The 21,385-nt window shown below is 41.4% G+C and overlaps 1 protein-coding gene and 1 pseudogene across 9 annotated transcripts in view; both read left to right on the forward strand.

The window, feature by feature from the left end:
- BACH2 (BTB domain and CNC homolog 2) overlaps window positions 1-21,385 on the forward strand; it is a 362,193-nt gene that overhangs the window by 194,628 nt on the left and 146,180 nt on the right. For 4 of the 9 annotated variants that reach the window (XM_059177080.1, XM_059177075.1, XM_059177077.1 and 1 more), the window contains exon 3: window positions 9,866-10,014. The exons of 4 other annotated variants lie outside the window; for them this stretch is intronic. The gene's annotated coding sequence lies outside the window, so the exon portion shown is untranslated. Of the gene's footprint in view, window positions 1-9,865; window positions 10,015-17,659; window positions 18,908-21,385 lie in introns of those variants that run through there. One more of the 9 variants, XM_059177081.1, reaches the window with a different exon arrangement.
- LOC131833261 (mitochondrial carrier homolog 2-like) overlaps window positions 1-21,385 on the forward strand; it is an 87,661-nt pseudogene that overhangs the window by 10,901 nt on the left and 55,375 nt on the right.

Raw genomic sequence — 21,385 nt, forward strand, 5'->3', positions numbered from 1 at the left:
AGTCCTTTTAGCCCTGAGGATCCATGCCATATGGAACAGACAAACAAAAAGAGGTCTGCAGAACAGTATCAAATCCATCAGAATCACCACGGTCCCTGTGTCTACACACAGCAGCTTCTGCCACTTCTGACTGTGGCTCTCCTCTGCTCCCTGTTTTTTTCTTTCCCTCACCCTGCAAAGAATCACCCACAAGCTTAGAAAGGGGAATGATGAGAGAGGATTGAGGTGGCCCAGAACAGAGAGATGGCGTGAGCAGCCTGGCAAAAAGGGGGGCGGGGGTCATGATGGGTACAGTGCTGACCCTGTAGCAAGACTGGAGCTGGCTCATTAGTGCCACATGGCTGTGGGTACCGTGCGATTCAGAGCCACAGCCCCAGATTCCCTGAAGGGTGTATGACCACAGCAAGATTAAGCACAACTGATTTTTATATAGGGCAGATGGTGGCAGGAACTGTAGATCCAGAGAGAGAAGCAGAGTTTGTCGTGTGAGGAAAAAGCAGCAGGAAACAGAGACTGTGTAGGGAAAGAAGAGGCTCAGGTGGATGCAGGTGCCAGCTGGAGGGGAGGGCGAGGGCAGGTGTGTGGTCAGAGTCTCCAGTCAGGGGCTGAGCTGGAAGCAGATGAGACCTGGCTCTAATAAATCAAAGCGTAGGTACAACTACGTGCGGAGTCTCGTGATTTCTCCCAGCAAATCACCCAAACTAGGGTGATCCTGGGGACTTCAGTGCCAAGTGGGAACTGAAAAGAGAGAAGCCAGTTACCATGACAATAACAGTGGACCAGGTAAGAAATGATGGTGACTGGAGTAGAGATGGAGAGGGGTAGACAGACCGGAGATACAAGTTGAAGGTAGAATCAGCAGCACTTGCTGTTGGATTCGATGTTAAGAAGGGAGAGAGGGAAAGCTAAGTAATCTATGCTAACTCTTGAGTTTTTCAGCCAGAATAAGGGGTCAGTGGAATTTCTTTTCCTAACCTGGTTTATCACGTCCTTCTTGAACAACATATGCCTCACCTGTCTTCAGGGTCCTTGGCCAAACTTGTTGCAGCTGTCGCACCTGCGGTGAGCTCTGTGTGGACCTCGCCAGCCTCTCCTGGGGACAACCCACCAGCACCTTGCCTTGTGTGAGACCTGCTTGGCACCCACACTGTATACTTGGAAGTCAAGGGGTACCTGCCCTTGATAGATGAGGCCAGCAGGCACTTGCAGCTCCCAAAAGGCATAGGACCTTGCAGGTTTTTCTGGCTGATAAATAAGCTGAAGTTCTCAGTTAAGGGCAAGGAGGCAGATAGCCCAGACCAAGTATGGAACCTGAGAGAGGTCAAGGCACTGTTGGCCCATCCAAGTTCTCAAGAAACCTGCCCTTCACTAAGGTGACAGGCAGCCCCAACAGGCATACACATCTGCATTCTTACAGATGAACTTAGTCAAGGACTGTGTGATTTCATGGATGATCTCTGACATAAGGATGGAAAATATGGTACTTGAGCCCTGAATGGTACATCAGAGCCTGCTTCAGGCATTTTCTACTTGGGCAGAAATTTGGTGAGAATTCTTTGCCAAGAATGGTGAGGCTCTTCTGAGACTGAGCCCCAGAGTGAGATTCCTCATACGGTGTTTTCACTGCCATGTTCCATGACTTAGGGACAGGTATCCTGCACTTTAATTCACCTTTAGAGACTGATCTGGTTCATTTTTTAATAAGCTACCCGGTAGTACTTTTATTTGAAGAAACTGCAATAGAAAAAAATTATTTAAGTCTAATTATCCTAATTTAATTCTAATATGTGAAATATAACCATTTTAGTACTAACAAGTTAATTAATTCCTCTTATACAAATAATCAAGTTGCTTTAGGACCCACAGCTTTGTCAGATTACTTGGACATTTTACTGGTAGCCCATGGAAGATTGATCGTGTTTCCTTGGGGAAGAGGGATGTAGTCTCCCCAAATTATAGCGGATGTTAGTGTTGCATAGGAAAGGAGTAACTTTAAGAGCCAGGTGGATACGGATCCAGATTGCATGCCATCTCCTCTCCAGCACTGTGACCTTAGTGAAGGCATTTAACCTCTCTGAGCCATGTTCTCTCACCCAGCAGACAAGCTAATAATATGAAATCTGAAATTCCTAGTGAAGTTCCCAGCACACAGAAGTTTTCAGCAAATGTAATTTACTGTCATTATTATTTATAAATACAGGCCGTTATTTTTAAAAATATAAAGCCTACAGAAACCCCCAAAGTATTTCAGGTTGTGTATTTTCAACACGTGTTTTCTTTTTGGCTTTTTCTTTTTGAATTATCAATGGCAAGGGGTTCTGAAAAAGCACCATCCTCTTATAAGAGAGGTGAAAATCTGGACAAACTGCCATATTTGGGGAATGTAAATATGTTGAATGTCAAAGAAGTGAATTTTCTAGCTATCACTCTCCAACCAGAATAACTTGGTCCCAGCACCTGAAACGTGTAAGTGGAAACTTTCAGAGACATTTTCATCTTAATTTTCTCCATCCTGTCTGAAATGGCTGCGTCTTTCTGTATTGTAGTTTAAAAAAAAAAAAAAAAAAAAAGTACATTTCCTTGCATCAGCTTCCCATGCCAGTAGAGCAAAACACAAAAGCCACAAGATCTATGATTCAAAGGCCTTATACGAGTAACTATTTAAATTGCTTGAAATGTAGTTTTTAAAAATTCATCTCTGTAGTTTCCAAAAAATTAACCCCTTTCTTTGTAAAGCCTTTCTGGCCATAAAATGGTGTGTGACTACTCCATTTAGTGTTTCTGAATATGAATAAGGACCCCAGGGCCATTCTCCGTTTGCATGTTTATCTCTAAAGCTGTCACCAAATTTTTAGTAATATTCTATAGAGCATGGGGCCAAATGGAACATTTGAAATTTGACCTTTCCTACAGATGAGAGTCTCTAAATGCAATTTGCACTTTGGAACTAAGATCTGAACTTCTGTTTTCAGAACACTGTAATTTATCTTTCCCAATCCAGAGAGGAAAAGTGATGGAAATGTGCCTGTAGATGTGGAAGAGTCATTTATTAGCCCCCAAATCAGTGGTCCAACTTTGATCAGGGACCAGAGTATCTTTTTAAGGCTAGGAGGTCAGGTTGGCTTGATGGTACTATCCAAGTAGGACCCTGCTAGCATACGGAGCAAGACGCAGTTACTTGGCTCAGTGAGTTATTTTGCCTCATGTGATAAAACAGTGAAGAGAATTAACTTAAAAACACCATCTCTCAGAATATGACATCCCTTGTCCTTTTAAATTTAGGCAAGCCTGAATTCAGGTTCAAACAAGAACATAAATCAATCCTCAGTATTTTGTTTTGTTCTCTGTATCACTCTAAATTTCAGTAAGGTAAGAAGGGGTGGTGAGGGTAGGAAAGAATTAACAACAGGAGGACAGGGGAAGCGGTTTTGGAAATTGGAAAAGCATTAAACCAAACCACTTTTATGTTTTGTAGAAATTATGTTGTTAGTATTAGTTTTGTGATGTAGATAAAAATACCTCCGCCTTAGTTTCCTGGGGGAAAAGCAAATAGAGTTTTGCTCATCACATCCCATTAAAACCACTAAGAAAATCTTAGCTAAGAGTTGAATTGTAAAGATAAAGGTGCAATCAGCCTCACTTATATAAGAGATACCTTCACGAAAACCTGATCATTTCACTGCTAATTGGTATAAATGTTCCCTTGTCCACCGCTTGAAGCTCGAAATCCACATGTACCTTTATGATTGTTGTTATAATTAAATACCATTTACTTTTCCTTGGGCTTAAGAATGCAGGTCGCCCTGACTTTTTCTTTTAAGTAAATTTATGTTTGTGCAAAAGGGAATTACAGATAATTTCCCATACCTGGGATATGTTACTTTACTTGTAAGTGAATGAACAGTAATCATCCAGCTATCTCTTTTTAAACTTTCCCCCAGCTTCTCTAACAGTAATTATGAAGAAATGAAAAAGCTGTGCTTTCATGCTTAGTGTAGCATTACCATATCTACTCACCCACCTTTTCCTAAGCACAGTCCTGTGAACCACTTCAAGGCTTTGTGAGGTCTTCGGAAATCAGTCTAGCTGAGAAACACCATGAGGGCAGGAAGTGTCCATGGCTCTCATTCACCATTGTTTCAAGACACTTAAATGGTGCCCGGCCACAGGAGAAGGTCAGTAAAAACTTCTCAAATGAGTGTTGTCCAGAATGGGCTCCTGGGGTCTGAAATATGTCCAAGAGAACTAGCATGTAAGGCAGCCTAGATCTGTAGTGTCTAATAAGGTAACTGCTAACCACGTGTGGCTATTTGAATTTAAATACGTCAAAATTAAAATCCGGTTCCTCCATTGCCCAGTCGCACTTACCGAGTGTAAGTACTCAATAACCATATGTGGCTGGTGGCTGCCATATTGGACAGCACAAATATTGAGTATTTTTGTCATCACAGAAAGTTGTGTTAGTGCTGGTAGAGTATCATTAGTAGAGACCGAAGTCAGTGGCTCCAGTCTTTTTCAAGTGTCCCATGTGACCACGATGTGTATTCATAATTCAAAAAGTAGCCCTTTCAAAAAAAAAAAAAAAAAAAAAGGTAGTCCTTTCACATCTCTCTCCCCAGCACTGTAGGAGTTCAGTCAAGAAAGGTGAGTGGCCCACAGAAGGGGCTATCTCTTTGAAACTGAGAACCAGATAATGGTGGGGCTGTTAGCAAGACTGACAGTACAGTGGTATAGACTTATTTGACGACACCAGTTAGTATGTGAAATGTCTGTACCAGGGGCGCCTGGGTGGCTCAGTTGGTTAAGCCGCTGCCTTCAGCTCAGGTCATGATCCCAGCGTCCTGGGATCGAGTCCCACATCAGGCTCCTTGCTCCGCAGGGAGCCTGCTTCTCCCTCTGACTCTGCCTTCCACTCTGTCTGCCTGTGCTTGCTCTCGCTCGCTCTCTCTCTGACAAATAAATAAATAAAATCTTTAAAAAAAAAAGAAATGTCTGTACCAGTTAATAAAGAGCTACTGTTTCAAGTTCCTCCAGTACGTACTTCCTGTGGCCCAGAGGCCCTGGCCATTCACCTAGTATCCTCCAACCTCCCCTTGATCCAGTAAAATGAGTTCGCTAATGCCAGTGCTATCCTGAGAGCTGAGAGACTGCTTAGGGACGCCCCCCATCCCAGCACTGGAGGCTGCTGCACTTGGCCTCCAGGAGGGACTGCTCTCAAAGACTTTTTCTTTTTTTTTTCTTTTTTCTGTTTTTTTTTTTTTTTAAAGATTTTATTTATTTATTTGACAGAGAGAAAGATCACAAGTAGGCAGAGAGGCAGGCAGAGAAAGAGGGGGAAGCAGGCTCCCTGCTGAGCAGAGAGCCAGATGCAAGGCTCGACCCCAGGACCCTGAGATCATGACCTGAGCCGAAGGCAGCGGCTTAACCCACTGAGCCACCCAGGCTCCCCCCAAAGACTTTTTCTAAGGGCTGCCTTCTCACCACCATGGCATGGCCGAGTCCCAGATTACAGAACCATTGGCTTCAAGAAGACCTTAAAATCACCTCATCCTACCCGTTCATTTTACTGAAGAAAAAAGTCACAGAGAGTCACCTAGCCAGTTTGTGGCCAATTTAGAGACAGAGCTTGAATATCCTAACTTGGCACTTTTATTTTTCTATTTATTCCTGTTGTCAGTTTCCTTAACTATGAAATAAGGATTGGTGGATTTACGCCTTACAGAGTCACTAGGAAAAAGAACAATGATACCCCACATTTTACATATATCTTATAATTTGCAAAATTTTTTTGTGTGTACATTCTCATTTAATCCTCCCAAGAACCTGTGAAAGGTGTTGGGCTCAGAGGCTGCGAATGACCTCCCCAAGATAACAAAGCTGCTGTGATAACAGAGGTCTCAGCCCTCTTAGGGCTTGGGAAACTATACATTCCTTTGTAAATGTAAGATAACATAACCACATGGTATTACTAGTTTTTAGCTTGTGGTATTTTGCAGTTCAAGATTTAGTGACATTGAAAGTGGTAACTTTGTTCAAGCGACGCATTTTTTTTTACTTTGATAGTGTGCCAATTGCACAGACTTCGGTTCAGCATTAAAACAGAAGTGGGTTGCTTCGAAGTGTATTTTTAAAATGAGAGAATCCAAATTTGTAATTAGCTTTAGAAATGTTAGTTGTGCAGTTTGAGTATATAAAGAGTTTCTGGTAATCATTTCTGTTATTAGTAGGTGGCTTATTTTATTTTTTGTATTTTCCCCCCAAGCAATTAGGCATTTGGGAAAAAACAAAGTATGTTCTTTGAGGGGTCATTTCCTCTCTTACTACTTTTATTTTTCACACCCTATAGTCCTAGGATACTTAGAAAATTAACCACATATATGATTGTGGCAAAGAAAAATCATGTAGGAACCTTTCTACTCACTTGACACCTACCTGTCACGAGAATGTTACTTAAATTATAAAGAGAAGCCACAGTGAAGGAAATGATTCACTTCTTGATACATCTTTTGTCTTTTGGTCTTTTGATAGTTTTGATAGAAACATCCCTTACTAAGATAAGATTATTGGGTAGATCAACTCGACACACTCCCAGAATAAAATGGAATTTTTTTGTGTGTTTCTTTCTCTCTCTCTCTCTGAACCTCAGCCGTTTTATAGAATATACTCTATTCTACTATTGAGAAATTGAGTTTATAGACAGGAAAAGAGTGACGTTATTTTCATTCCATATAATAAGAAAGTATCTCTTCAGTTTTCTTTTAGGCGCATATGAAAATGGTAGCATTCTCTACATCAATGATCCTGTAAGATTAAATACATATAAAGGGAAAAGAAAAAAATTATTAGCCAAAGCTATAAATGAAAAGAAACTGGAGGTTGTGAGTCCTGATGTTATCACTACCAATTTGTAGTCACATCTGGGAAGACTGTGTTTGTGTGTTTGTTTTCTGAAGTATGTATTGTGGGTGTATCTTTGTGTCTTCTCTGCATATACCCTGTTTTGTGTTACAGGACAGACTCCTAACTCTCTATTGTCCTGTAAGAGGTATGGCGTCCCTCCTATACAGACAGGACTTCCCAAGTGTTTATTATTATCTGGAGTTTCCTTGTATTTTATTTATGTCATTTCCCCCTGCTTTGGATAGATCTTGTAGAGGGTGTTGATCAAAAAAGCATAGAAGTAAAGTTTGTGGTTTATAACCATACTTGGGGTCATGGTAATAAGAGCCTAGGCTTTGGATAGGTCTTTGAAATTCTAAACTTCTAATTCCTCCAAACTTATTAGGATGGAAGCGTGATTGATGAGTGAGCACATGCTTTCAAACTTTGCAGCTACTGATTTTTAAACCAGTGCCCTTAGCATTAAATGAGATGACACCCATATCGTACCTGGGACCAGAGTTGACACACTGTAAGCACTCAGAAGGCTTAGCATTCATTATTATTAGCTTGTCTGATGATTTTGTCTTCACATCTCTTTCTGATGGCTGCTGAGTAGCAGCAAAACGTCCAAGAAATACAAAACACCAAAAGGAAGAGAAACACAAGTCCTTAGGAGCCTAGAAACAGAATTAATCAGCCCACAAATAATTAACTTCTGATTATTTATCTTCTCTTGATGACGTCTGAATTATTCCCATACCCGCCCCAATACCTTTTTCTAAGTTAAGACCCCATGGACAAGTGACAACTCCATCATTGCCCAGATGGGATTCAGTCTGCTTGAATGAGGTTCTGCTTGAGGGTAAACTCACATTGATCCCATTCGCTCTTGTTGTGTCAAAGATAGTGAGCTGTTCACTATCTTCTGTGTAAGAAAAACAAAAATAAAATCTCCTAAGCATGATTATCATTGATTAGAGCTTTGTTAAGATGTATGAGATGCAAGTGTATTTTTTTCCATGCCTATGATAATGTGGGTAATTAAACAAATTAACCAGGCACTCATGCTGTGTTAGGAGTATAAATTGGTATGGCTTTTCTGGAAAATCATCGAGACCCTTAAAGATCACACTAGTTGACCCAGTAATTCTTTTTAAGGATCTATATCTAAGATAGTATTCAGAAATTCAGGCCAATCTGATATTCAGATATGTCCCCCAAAGTCTTATTTGCATTAGTGACAACAAAAACTGTAATTCCCCAAATGAAATCATTACATAAAACTCTTTTCTTTGGGGTATAATATCACATAGACATTGAAAGACATGTTTTTGAAGTGTTTTTAATAACTTGGGGAAGTGCTCACAGGCATTTAACATCAAATGAAAAATAGAAACAAAACTCTGAGGGGCACCTGGGTGGCTCAGTCGGTGACGCACCTGCCTTCTGCTCAGATCATGATCCCAGGGTCCTGGGATCAAGTCCTGCTTCAGTCTCCCTACTGAGTGGCGAGCCTGCTTGCCCTTCTCCCTCTGCCTCTCCCCCTGCTTGTGTTCTTGCACTCTCGCGCGCTCTCTCACTCTGTCTCTCAAATAAATAAATAAATAAAATCTTTTTAAAAATGAAAAAAAAAAAAAGAAAAGAAAAGAAACAAAACTCTTGAGGAGTATTTTGTTCCTTGAAAGGAATATTGGTCCACAATCTTTTATTCCCAGTTCTGAATTCAAAAGCATTCCAAAGTCAAAAGTTTTGGGTTTTGGAGGGTTTTTTGTTTTTGTTTTTGTTTTGTGTTGTTTTGTTTTTGTAATTTCCTTGGTAGAAATACCTGGCTGGAACTAATGTGAGATTCTATTTTATCCAATTTAATAAGAATATGCATCTGTTTTGCTGAAGAAATATTATGAAATGTGTGCTGCTCCAGACCGTGATGGAATGTTATGTGATAAATGGTTGTTGCACCCAAATAGTTTTAAAATCCAAACAATTCTGAATTCCAAAACATTCTGAAACTTGGGAGTTTCGGTGAAGCGGTTGTGGAACTATACAACGAAATATCATTAGTGATGTATCAGTGCCAAAGGTATAGTTGATCTTCCTTTTTTTATTTTTTTTTTCATTTTATGTAAATTCCAGTTAACATACAGTGTTATCTTAGTTTCAGGTGTACAGTATAGGGATTCAACACTTCCATACGCCACCCGACGCTCATCACAACGGTGTGTTCCATCATCCCCTTCCTGGATTTCACCCGTCCCTCCAGCTACCTCCTCTCTGGTCTATGCCCAACAATTAAGTCTGTTTCTTGATACCTTTTCCTTATGCTTTCCCATAGTTTCCAAATGTTCTACAACAAGCATGTATCAATTTATCCTCAGAAAAGAATATTAAAAATAAACATTTAAGGGGCACCTGGGTGGCTCAGTGGGTTAAAGCCTCTGCCTTCAGCTCAGGTCATGATCTCAGGGTCCCGGGATCGAGCCCCGCATCTGGCTCTCTGCTCAGCGGGGAGCCTGCTTCCTCCTCTCTCTCTGCCTGCCTCTCTGCCTACTTGTGATCTCTGTCTGTCAAATAAATAAGTAAAATCTAAGAAAAATTAAAAATAAAAAAAAAATAAACATGTAAGGCATCAGAGAATCCTCTCATTTCGGTCAGAGTTCCTGAATTTATCCCTTGCTTCCTGCATATTCCTGTTACTGCAGTTACATGTGTCTTCTAAACCAAGGTGTTCTGGTGTTTTGAAAGAAAAATATTCATGAGGTTGAACAGTGACCCACCTCCAAACTGCTTTGGGGTTCCAAAGAGTCCCCGGTTAAGGATACTCACCTTCAGGAAACGCTCAGGGAATAGGATTGAGCCCAGGCATTAATCCTATGGACTGTTTTCTCATATTCTGTTTGTGGTGAGCAGGATGGCTGGAGGGAGGGAGGAACAGGAAGGTGCGAGGTTTACTCTGCTAATGGACAGCTCTTCCGCCCCCATTCAGGTGGACACTCACTGACCTGTCACAAGGTTCCCCTGCAAAGCTTTGGGGTCCATGTCTGAATGGATTGCTGGAGCCTTCTCATCTCTCCCTTCGCCCAGTTCCCTGCGTCCTAAGCCTCGAAGCCAGCACAGAGCCTGGAAAAATTACATGTAAGTTTTCACCAAGGTTACTTTCCTCAAACCAAACAACGGTAAGAATTTTCTTAGGTGATAATAGCAAGTAGCCTAAACCCCCATGGGTGACTTTTCTTTCAACAGAGTATCTTGAAAATTCTAATTGAGGAAGGGAGCAGGGAGTAGAATCTGCATATTGGTGGCTCCTTAATTCAGTGGATCTTTCGTTTGCATCAGAATCACCCGGAGGGCTTGTTAAAGGACAGCTTGCTGGGCCTCGTGCCCAGAATTTCTGATTCCGCAGACCTGGGGCAGGCTGGGAAGTTGCTTTGCTAACAAGTTTCCAGGTGATACTGAGGCAGGGGGTCCAGGGACTCCACTCTGAGAATCACTGCTTCAATTCAAGTGTCACTGAAAGGATGGACGATACAGGGAGAAAAAAATGTATTAAATATTCATTATTAAATGCCACTAAATTAAGATATTTAGTGCTTTGCTGAATATATCAACTCATCTCTCAAGAAAAGAGTTTTTTGTTTTTTTGTTTTTTTTTTTAAAGATTTTATTTTTATTTATTTGAGAGAGAGACAGTGAGAGAGAGCATGAGCAAGGAGAAGGTCAGAGGGAGAAGCAGACTCCCCGTGGAGCTGGGAGCCCGATGCGGGACTCGATCCCGGGACTCCGGGATCATGACCTGAGCCGAAGGCAGTCGTCCAACCAACTGAGCCACCCAGGCGTCCCAGAAAAGAGTTTTAAGGTCCTCTCGGCACCGTCACATCAGAAAGTTCAGGCAAGTAGGTGCTGTATTCTGTGCCAGCTTTAGTCAATGGTACCAGTGGTTCTTTGTCCTTGGATTTATAATGAGGGTGACTGACTTTTGCGGGCACGCTCATCTGTGTTTTTAGATACTCAAAAGGGAAAATCCTTTTTTCTCTTGGGTTGAGAAATCTATCGCTGCTTTTCAGAGTGAATCATTGAGTCTTATCTTTCCTCTCATACACTTAGATGGGACTTGATTTACAGAATGCATGTGGGAAGACAGGTGCATCTCTAATTAATAGTCTGAGTCATCAAGTCCTGGTTTTTGTGGGGTTTTAAGTTCTCAGGAGTGACATAGTTTGAGGATCAGGGTTAACTTCGGAATAAGCCAATCACCTCTCCACTGAGGACAAGAGCAGTTTATTCCATGTTAATGGAAAAGAGTGGAAGATTCTGGCTCAACAAATGTGCATTTGGATATATGTGAGCATACATGCAAATGTACATATGTGCCTACGAATATATATGCATTTTGGATATTTCTAGCTTTCATTGTAAGAATTTTAAACATTTTTCTTTTGTTTCATTGAGTTGGCGTGAGTATAAAAATAATATGAGTGATGCTGTCCAGGAAATGTATGAGAAATTTCTGGGCATTTTCAATCTGTGGATAAGCATTGTGATTTATAATATTTTACTTGGTATGGTAAATGTTCATTCAGAGTGGCACTTAGGACACGCAGTTCTTTTATTAGAACTCACAGAAATCGAGACTAATTGCTGTTAATAAAGCAGTTCCAAAGCAGACATAATGAAGGAGCTTATCTATTGCCTAGCCATTGGCAGAACCAAAAATCCTGGAGATAGATTTAAGTCCGTGTATTTAAAACGAAAATCATGGGGCGCCTGAGTGGCTCAGTTGTTAAGCGTCTGCCTTCAGCTCAGGTCATGATCCCAGGGTGCTGGGATCCAGCCCTACAATAGGCTCCCTGCTCGGCGGGAAGACTGTTTCTCCTTCTCCTACTCCCCCTGTTTGTGTTCCCTCTCTCGCTCTTTCTCTTTCTCTCTGTCAAATATATAAATCTAAAAATCTTTAAAGAAACAAAGTAAAATGAAAATCACAGAATCCGATAAACAAAAAACTGGTAGGTGTTGAAAGAGTTCTGGAAGGAATTAATCCAGAGCTGTCTTGTGGGCGCTGCCCACTGCGTAACTCGGCGGGTAAGAGGGCTGAGAGAGTTGTGAGTGAGGTAACTGTGTTTTCTTACTCCACCCTCACAAAATATAACACCTCTGTCAAGCACTAACGAGTTACTCTGCACAGCATTCTTGGAAGCAACGTTTCGAGTATATGAAGCACCTTTGCCATGATATGGAAGTAGATTGGATCAAACCCTCCTTAATCGCCTTCCTGCTTTGGCATCTGTGAGTGCCCATGTTTACACGTAAGGTTTCCTGTAGGGATGACCTTAGATGGCAGTCGGTTGCATGAGTGCAGGCTGGGAAGGAAGAAAGCTGTTCGGACACCTCAGGTGACTCACCTCAGGTGACTCCGCGCTTAGAGCTCCTGCCCTACCTGGCAGAGGCTGCCAAGATCACTCCCTGCTGCCTGGGGTGAAGCGCTCAAGTCTCTGAGTGCCTAGAGAGTCCTGCTTGTGTGGGGACGGGGGTGGGGAGGTGGGGCTTGTGGGAACCCTCTCTCCTTTCCACTCAGTTTTGCTCTCAACCTGAATCTGCATTAAACAATTAAGCTTATGAATTTAAAAAAAAAAAAAAACAAAAACAAAACAAAACAAAAAAAAACCTAAATACCAAATGGTATGGCAGTTCTTCAAAACAGTAAACATGGAATTACCACAGGATCCAGCAATTCCACTTCTGGGGATATACCTAAAAGAACTGAAAGCAGAGCTTGAACAGATGTTCCTAGAACATTATTCACAGTAACCAAAAAGTGGAAGCGACACAAACATCTATCAGTGGATGAATGAGTAAGGAAAATGGAGCATGTACATACAATGGAATATGATTTGGCCTTAAAAAGATACAAAAGTCTGACACATGCCACAACATAGATGAACTTTGAAGAAACTAAATGAGGTAAGCCAGACACAAAATGACAAGTATTGTATGATCCCACTTACATGAAGTGTCTAGAGTTTTTGGGCTTATAGCCAGAAAATAGAATGAAGGGTGCCAAGGTTTGGGAATAGAGGAGAATGGGGAGTTGGTGTTAAATGGGTAGTTGCACGTTGGGAAAATAAAAAATTTCTGGAGATGGATAGTGGTGATGACTGTGCAACAATGTGAATATACTTTAAAAATGGTAAATATGTATATATCTTATCCTAGTAAAAAATAATTCGTTAACTAATAATTAATTAGTGATTTTTTAAAACTCAATACCGGAACTCACTTTCCTTCCAAGAATGTTATGCAGAATAACTAACTAGAGCTTGACAAGGTTATTACAGTTTGCGACGGTGGGGTGAGAATTGTTGGCGATGGACCTCAGACCTTCCTCCGCCCTGATTCTTTCCCTGGAGCCCTTTGGGCAAAGGAAAGGGATCTGCAGAATGTGTACTTCAGTCCCAGGGAGGGTTTTCTGTCAGGGCAAGGAAAGTTATGTCAGAAACTCCCAGGGCAATTTGCCATAAACAGCTATAATGTCAACCAAATGCCCCTGACACCTACAGGAAAGCTGTTTCACTGTGATGGAGGAAGTGGTGCCCACCTGTGCACCTGTAACGGGGCTGCTCAGTTCATCTGAATTGTGTGTTCCCGAACGAGTCCAATAGAGCACCAGAATGCACGGTCTTACCTGTGTGCTTCGCTAAGACACGCAGCAGGTCTTCCTCAGTAGGGGCGGATGCTGAGGCACAAACTAGGGGATACAGACTTGATTATAATATTAACCACAGATTGAAGCCTAGTAGGAAAAGGAAGTCTATGGAACAAAATTAATAGCAGATAATTCTCCTGGAACAGGGCCTCAAATTATTATAATGCCTGTTCTCCAGAGTCCAAATGAAATATAAAATATTCCTCATCACCAAATCACTGTAGTTTTGTAGTTTAAGGTGTCAGTGTACCTGTATCACCGAACAATTTAGTCAGTCCTGCAATTCTGGGACAAATATGCAGGATTGAACTTACGAGGTTGATCTCTTTGGACCCGACTTTGGGGAGATTTTGCCTTTTTTCTATGTTTCCTGAAAGCTGGACTTGGAAAATGGTCAGCAGAGTTTCGTGGGATCCAGGAGCCATGATTTCCTCAGACCTCCTGTACGACATTCAGGTCCTGGCTTGAGTCTGACCAGGGCTTATCATTCCTTAAGAGCAGTGCATAAGGACCCATAGTTCCAGAAAGCTCAGAAACCCATGTCCTAAATTATCCCACGCCCCCTTAAGGGAGGAGGAAGGAATAATCAGGGAATACCCAAGATTATTTGTGTGTGTGTGTATGTGTGTGTTTATTGCATACATATATACATATACATATAATGCCTGTTCTCCAGAGTCCAAATGAAATATAAAATACTCCTCATCCTCTATTTCTATCTGAAATAGATATTCAGATATCTAGGCTTAAGGAAAAAGTATAACCAAGAGAGAGAGGAAATTAACTCATCAGTGTTAAAGCACAATATGTGTAAATCAGCCCTATCATTCCTACCCAGACTCTCCAAACCTGCTTGGAGATAAACTCTCTAGGTCATGGCAAGAGGGCAAAGTAAAGGTTTCAGCAACTAAGATATCCAAAACTGGAATGAAAGGTTTTTATAGAAAAGACAATCCAGGGCAGCAAGTCCAAGAGACAGAAAAGCAAATGTTTCTTCATCCGTGACTTCCACATGTGGCTGCCTGCTCCTTAAGCCCGAGTTGAAATAACATGGCTGTAGAATCAAATCAAAATAAACTCAACCCCAGGAGTTTAGAGACCTTAATTTTTAGATGGACACAGTGACATGGGTTTCCCCCAGAGAAGACCAGCAAACCAAGTCACCCAGATGGAATGACGTAAGGTAGAGAATACCAACAAAGATAGACCCTTGGGGACGCCCCTTGTAGGCGCTCATGTTTCCTAGGAATCAGATTGCCTCGTTGCATACACCGAATTCGTGTTTGGTGATAGCTTAGCTACCTGGAACCCAACTAACCCAGAAGCCTGAATTAACTGACCTTCACATCTCCGCACCCCTAGTTGGCCGCCACCCGCACACCCCACCCTCCCTACCGCACACATCCCACTTCCCATTTTCAGAAATAGATATTCAGAAAACAAGAGAGTTTTGCTTTAGTAAAAATGGAGAATATACCCTGGGGGATATCTATACCTGATGACACTGACCTGCTGAATCATTGAGAATGGTTCAATGTTTTAAAATTAGGAAAAGAAACTACTTTGGAAATATTCTGAACAAAAGCATTTCTTAGCTGTCTGCCAATTGACCAGAAAGTTGAAACAAACAAAAATCTTCCTGTCCTCAAATTAGTCCAGTTAACTGAAGTTTTATTTTAGCATTTTTCCTGCCCTAATTAATAATCTAAAACTGTTGACTTGTGGAAGAGAAATACACAATTTTTATTCTTCTTGAAAAACTGTGCAGGTTTTGGCTTTAACTGCCTTTCCAGTGTCCGAGTTTAAATTTCAGATATTGTCCTTAAGTGTATTATGCTTGGAAGCAATTTAAAAGTTGTGATATTAATGGTATTAAGAGTACTATCGAAAATAATTTAATGAACATATATATTTAGTTCCTGGAATTTTTGGAAAACCATTGGCATAGTTTTGAAGCCAATTCTGTTGTGTTTTTTTAAAAGAATGTATGATATGTTTACTTGTAGCATTCAGTTTCACAATTGTGTTCTGCTCAAGGCATCATCAAAATTAATTTTCATTCTCTGCATATACCCTAATGGTACAGACAGGGGTGATTTCACCAGCATGGTAATATATGTTAATATGTAAATCAAAAATTTCAAATGGTATTCCCTATGACTCTCCAAATAAACTCAGCCATGCATATTATAAAGTTGCTTTTCCAAGTGATTATCAGTTGTAGCACAAATAGTTTATCAACTTATTCTAGTAATTTCCAATCTGTTGCTTTTAGAAATTATTTATAGGCTCTCTTTTGGATGTGCCATTCATTAGCAAAGTGACACCTCTGTCTGAGCCATGATTTAACACAAATAGGGGCACCATGCTCTTACAAGGACACCACCCCGCCCTCCCCCATTAAACTGGTCATTGTGATGGCCCTAGCATCTGGAGGTTTGCTGCAGCTGGAGAGTACCAGGACCATGGATCATTGCAGAAGAGTGGTATTTGCAACATTTTGGAGTGTAGCAAGATTCTTAAGAGTCCTCGCAGAACTTAACTAGAAGCTTTAATCTATTGTTTCTAGTAGATTTTTCCTGTATTTCATGTCTGACTTGTCACCAGGCCAGATTATTATACTGGGTTCCATGTATTAATTGTTTCTCATTAGTAGGAAGAGCAGAATCAGAGAATAATTGTTTCCTTTCATCAAAGCAGAACTTTATTTTCCTGATTGTGAAAGTAATATGTTTATTGGACATAATTTATAAAATAACAGAAAAGGGAAGAAAATAAATTATCTATAATCCAGCCACCTAGATAGCACCTGACTATTAAATACTTTTGTGTCTTTTTCCAGACTTTTTTCAATTAATCAAATGATTCCAAATTTACAAGCAGTACTCTGGAGGGATTATATCTTACAAATTTGGTGGAGTTTAAGAATGAAGACTTCAGATATCAGTTTCTAGGACAATCATCTCCTAGTTTCTTATTTTTCTCATTTCAAATTACATTAATCAACTCTTATAAGAACCTGTGTAGATACACCATTATCTCTATCAAGTGGAAATCAGTATTAACTGTTTTTTTTTTCATTTCTGCATTTTGTTAATAAAAAAGATTATTGAGTGGCCTTGCAAGATCCTCATGGGCCTCTGGAATCAGAAAAGAAGCATTTAGGGGCGCCTGGGTGGCTCAGTGGGTAAAGCCGCTGCCTTCGGCTCAGGTCATGATCTCAGGGTCCTGGGATCGAGTCCCGCATCGGGCTCTCTGCTCAGCAGGGAGCCTGCTTCCTTCTCTCTCTCTCTGCCTGCCTCTCAGTGTACTTGTAATTTCTCTCTGTCAAATAAATAAATAAAATCTTTAAAAAAAAAATAAAAAAAATAAAAAGAAAAGAAGCATTTAATTATGTACAGGATGGTTTTCATGTTAGATCAACTCATTGTATTCTAGTTACGTAAAAATTCATATTCAGTATGCTCTATGGAATTTGCCAGAAATGGGAAAGTTTGGTTAGCCAGATCCCCTTTCCCCATCCATAATCCAAACAATATGTTCTCCAGTAGAACTCTAATTTTATACCTGATGGTAACAAAATGTGATTCAAATATATCCTTTCTTGTGCTATGAACCAGAGTTTTCCTTCAGCTTTGTATCCTTTATCCCCCTTCAAAGACACTTCTCTTCAGATTCTTCTGGTGTAGTGTGATAACTCCTGGGATTGTGTTGGTAACTCTGTGCTTCCCTTTGGAGAATTCTAGGACTTTTTTTTTTTTTTAATTATTGAGTTATTTGACACAGAGATTGAGAGAGAGCACCACAGGGGGAGAGGGAGAAGAAGGCTCCCTGCTGAAGGGGGAACCTGTGGTAGGTCTCGATCCCAGGACCCTGGCATCATGACTGGAGCAGAAGGCAGACCTTTAACCTACTGAGCCACCCAGCTGACCCGAGAATGCTAAGGCTTTGGATCAGGGTGAATTCTAACATATAGCCAAGGTTAGAAAGGACTTTGAGCACTGAAAGAAAACCCTGGTTTAAAAAAAAAAATAAATAAATAAATTAATAAATTAGGGGATTATCTGATTCATCTGAGAAATGGTGTAGGAATGTTATCTGCAAGTCTTTTGTCAATAGAAACATGACATCAGAAACTAATGATGGGGAGGATATGTGCTATGGTGAGTGCTGTGAAGTGTGTAAAGTTGGCGATTCACAGACCTGGACCCCTGGGGCTAATAATACATTATATGTTTATTAAAAAAAAAATTAAAAAGTTAAAAAAAATTAATGATGTACTATACAGTGGCTAATTGAACATAAATTTTTTTTAAAAGGGTTGGAAGTCTATAATGAGCAGCTGCTAGAATAGATTTTATTTTAAAAGATTAATCTGTATTTGGCGTGGGTATGACCAGGTCTTCTCCCCTGTGTCAGACTGAAGTTCTTTGAAAGCAGATTCTTCTAGGTTCTTCTCTCGGCACCCCTTCCCATCCTTTGTGTCCTTGTTTATAATCAGAACTCAAGTAGGTGCTGAATTAATATTTCGGTGTCTCTTGAGTGACAGATGAATGAACGTGCTCAGTAAATGCAGGTACTATGTTTGCCTTGTCGCTACAGAAGTCCAAGGGTGTTTTGATAAAAATCCGTGATTGTTAAATGCCCAGGTTGGTTGGCTCCAGGTGTGGGGAAGTGGTGTGCAGTCCTTTGATCCTCCCTAGGAGAAGGAGATGCTAATGTGGATAATAAGAATTTGCTACTTTGTCTTCAGTTTCGGTTTGACCGCCTCGCTTCACTGAGTCACAGCGCTCGCTCTCCGGGGACGGGCATGTCATTTAAGCCTGAGACTGTCCCTTGGACAGTTTATGACATTGTAACCTGAATTTCCCGCTACATGAAGAGCCGGCGTTGGTCATAAAATTTCAAGAACGCGTTAAACGTTATTTGGTTTGTAGTTGACATTGAGATTAACTTTCTCTAACCTAAACCAGTGAAAACCAAAATGCTCCTCACCACATAAAAGTTTTGCTTTCGCTGTGTTCAGACCCCTCCCACCTCCTCGGAGCACAGTCATTTGGAGGCTAGTTTGGGGGCGGTGTGGTTGTATCTCAGTGGTGTATGACCCACTTTTTCGTAACACTTAATTACCCGTGTTTTTACAGCACTAGTCAGACGGTCTGATGAGAGTGGACTCTAACCCAAAAAAGGTTTTCTGATACACCTCACCAGGGCTGTTCTAGTACCGTGCGTTATCGGAAGAAGGTGTTAGCTGCGCAGGGCGTGTGTTAGCTACCAGAGGATGACAGAACATTTCCTCTAGTTTCTGGATAATGAGCAAGCACACAGGTAAAGAAAGACGCCTTTCTCAGAGTTGCCTCCTTTTGTGTCTTAATTATTTTGCTGAGCTGACTTTTAAATATTGATCACTACCTGCCTATGTGTGCTGTTGGGTCTGCAGAGGGTTGGGAAGAACAAGCATTTTAATTGCTCCCCTGGGACCTTAATAATTTAACTTTTCACTAAAAGTCTAAAGAGATGGCAAATCAGCAGGAGGTCCTCATCTCTATCCTCTCTGTGCCCCTAGAAAACGTCCTCTTCATCACTGTGTTTTTCTGGTTCGCTCTCAAAGTGTCTGTCTTAGCATCAGCTGCTTGGTGGGCTGCCGGCCATGCGGTGGGGACTGTGGACGGCGCGGACGGGGAGGGGGCTGCACGGGAGGGAAGGGGGATGGCAGGAGGCTCCTGTGCCTTGGTGTGCATTGTCCCACTGCAAACTAAAAGCAGATTTAGGGCAAGTGATACTGACCCAACTTGGGTGAAATCATTTCCGACCGTCTGCTCCGTCTTAGAAATGCTTATGCTTCTGCTGATCCCTTTGGTTCATTTGAAGAACTTTTAAAATGTTGTCGTTGTTTCAAAACAAAAATGCGGTAGGTATCATCTCCCTGGAGGTACAGAAACGTCTGCGGGTGCATTGCCTTGCTGAAAGTTGGCTGACATGCGGCTCGCAGCAGGGAAGTGCCCGCGCCTGGCGGGTCATGCTCGCCTGTGCGCTGAAGGACATACCAGCGCAGAGTCTTGGAAAATGCCTGTAGATTAAGTCAACGTTGTTTTCCCTGAAAGTCCTGATACAGAAAAAGAGTGAAAGTACCAACACTAACTGGAAAAAATGTCACTCATTTTAGCCTCTTTGCATCCCTTGTGAGGACAAACCCTGGGTTGGGTTTTTTGTACATTTGTGAACTTGGCGGTAGGTGGAGCAGTGTGGGTGGCCCAGAAAAAGTAGCGGTTAGAATAAGATTTTCCATTTATTGCCCTTTGTGCATGGCTAAAAATAAGATTCATACAAATCAGAATATGTAGTGCAAGCACAATCACTCTGTTAATTCTGATGACTGGCTTGCCCACATCTTTGCATCTGTCTGGTAAGTGGTGCATTGGGAAATAAATGTGACTCTGTTTAAGCAGCAAGAGGTGGCCAGGTTTTTGCGCTTTTTGTCTGCATGTGCTAGTTTTATCAGCATTTTCCCCTTCCGAAGGAAGAAAGACACGACTCATACATCAACAGATTGTGTCGATGGAAGGTTGAAAGAAGATGTGATAGAATCTTCAGATCTTTTTTTTTTTTTTTTTAAAGTAATTGCCTTGTTTGAAATGCTGTTTTAAAGCATCCATCTTTTTGACTCATTGTTAGAAAGTTGTTTCTTGAAGACTCGTAGAACAGCAAGGGAAGGAGCTCTTAGTGGTGTTGCCAAGAGATTAGCCACGTCCTCTGTGTGGGGGCTCATGGGCTGGTGGGGAAAGCGGACAAGGATGGGGGAGAGCATGCCTGTCCCGGAATGCCCTCCGTGGACACAGATGTTGGGGGGTGGGGCAGTTAACCAAGTAAAAACTCCCCTTCCTCTGACTGCTGAGTCTGCTGCAACCACAATAAGCGATAACGTGCCAGTTTGTGGCTAGAAGAAACACCAAAGAGAGGTGGCGTCAGCGTTCACAGGGAAATTTGGACCTTGGTGATCCCAGTGATGGTGCTGTCCCCATTCCACTGGCTGAGTGGCTGTGGCATTTCCAAAGAATGAGAATGTCTGCAAGTGCTGTGAGCCTTTCAGGTTGATGTCATTTGTGAAATGAGATGAGTCAGAAGGACAGTCATTCCAGAAGCCTCTGGAAATTGAAGACTGTAAATCACATTCCTCACTGGTTTCTCCAGCAGAGGCAGACAGGAAAGCATGGTGGTTCAAGCCAGGCAAGAGCTTTGGGAGAAGGAGGACTTGGGACCAAATCTGAGCTTGGCTGTGGGCTGACCTTGATCTGTTTACTTAATCTTTCCTAAGCCTGGTTGTTTTTGTTTGAAAATGGGAATAGGGATAGCACCTACCTCAGAGTTTGGTTGTGGGGATTAAATGAAATAACGTATATGAAGCACAAAGCCAGCACTTAACAAAACGACGGGGTTGTTACTCTGATCTGTGCTTTTGTGACATAGGAATGTGCTGGAGATTTTTAGGGCATTTGGGGTTCCTCCTGTATGCTTGGGGTGTGAATTTTGGAATTAAATGGACACACGGTCAGCCTCCTGTTCATTGTTTCTCAATTAGAAAGCGACAAGTCATTTACGGAGTAGTTTGGTTCCTCATAGGGTTACCGATGCCATCTGGGGGGTATTTCTTTATTTTGCCATTAAGCCAGCACAACGTAAGCCTCTCTTTCCTTTTAAGATCAGTACGGTGTTGAGCACATTTAGTTATTTTTACCTTCTCGCTATGTTTTTTATTTAAACATGGATATTTCGGTTCTAACATCTCTGCATGTTAATTGTAGTACC

This window comes from Mustela lutreola, chromosome 6 (genome assembly GCF_030435805.1).
Source record: "Mustela lutreola isolate mMusLut2 chromosome 6, mMusLut2.pri, whole genome shotgun sequence".
Taxonomy (NCBI): Eukaryota; Metazoa; Chordata; class Mammalia; order Carnivora; family Mustelidae; genus Mustela; species Mustela lutreola.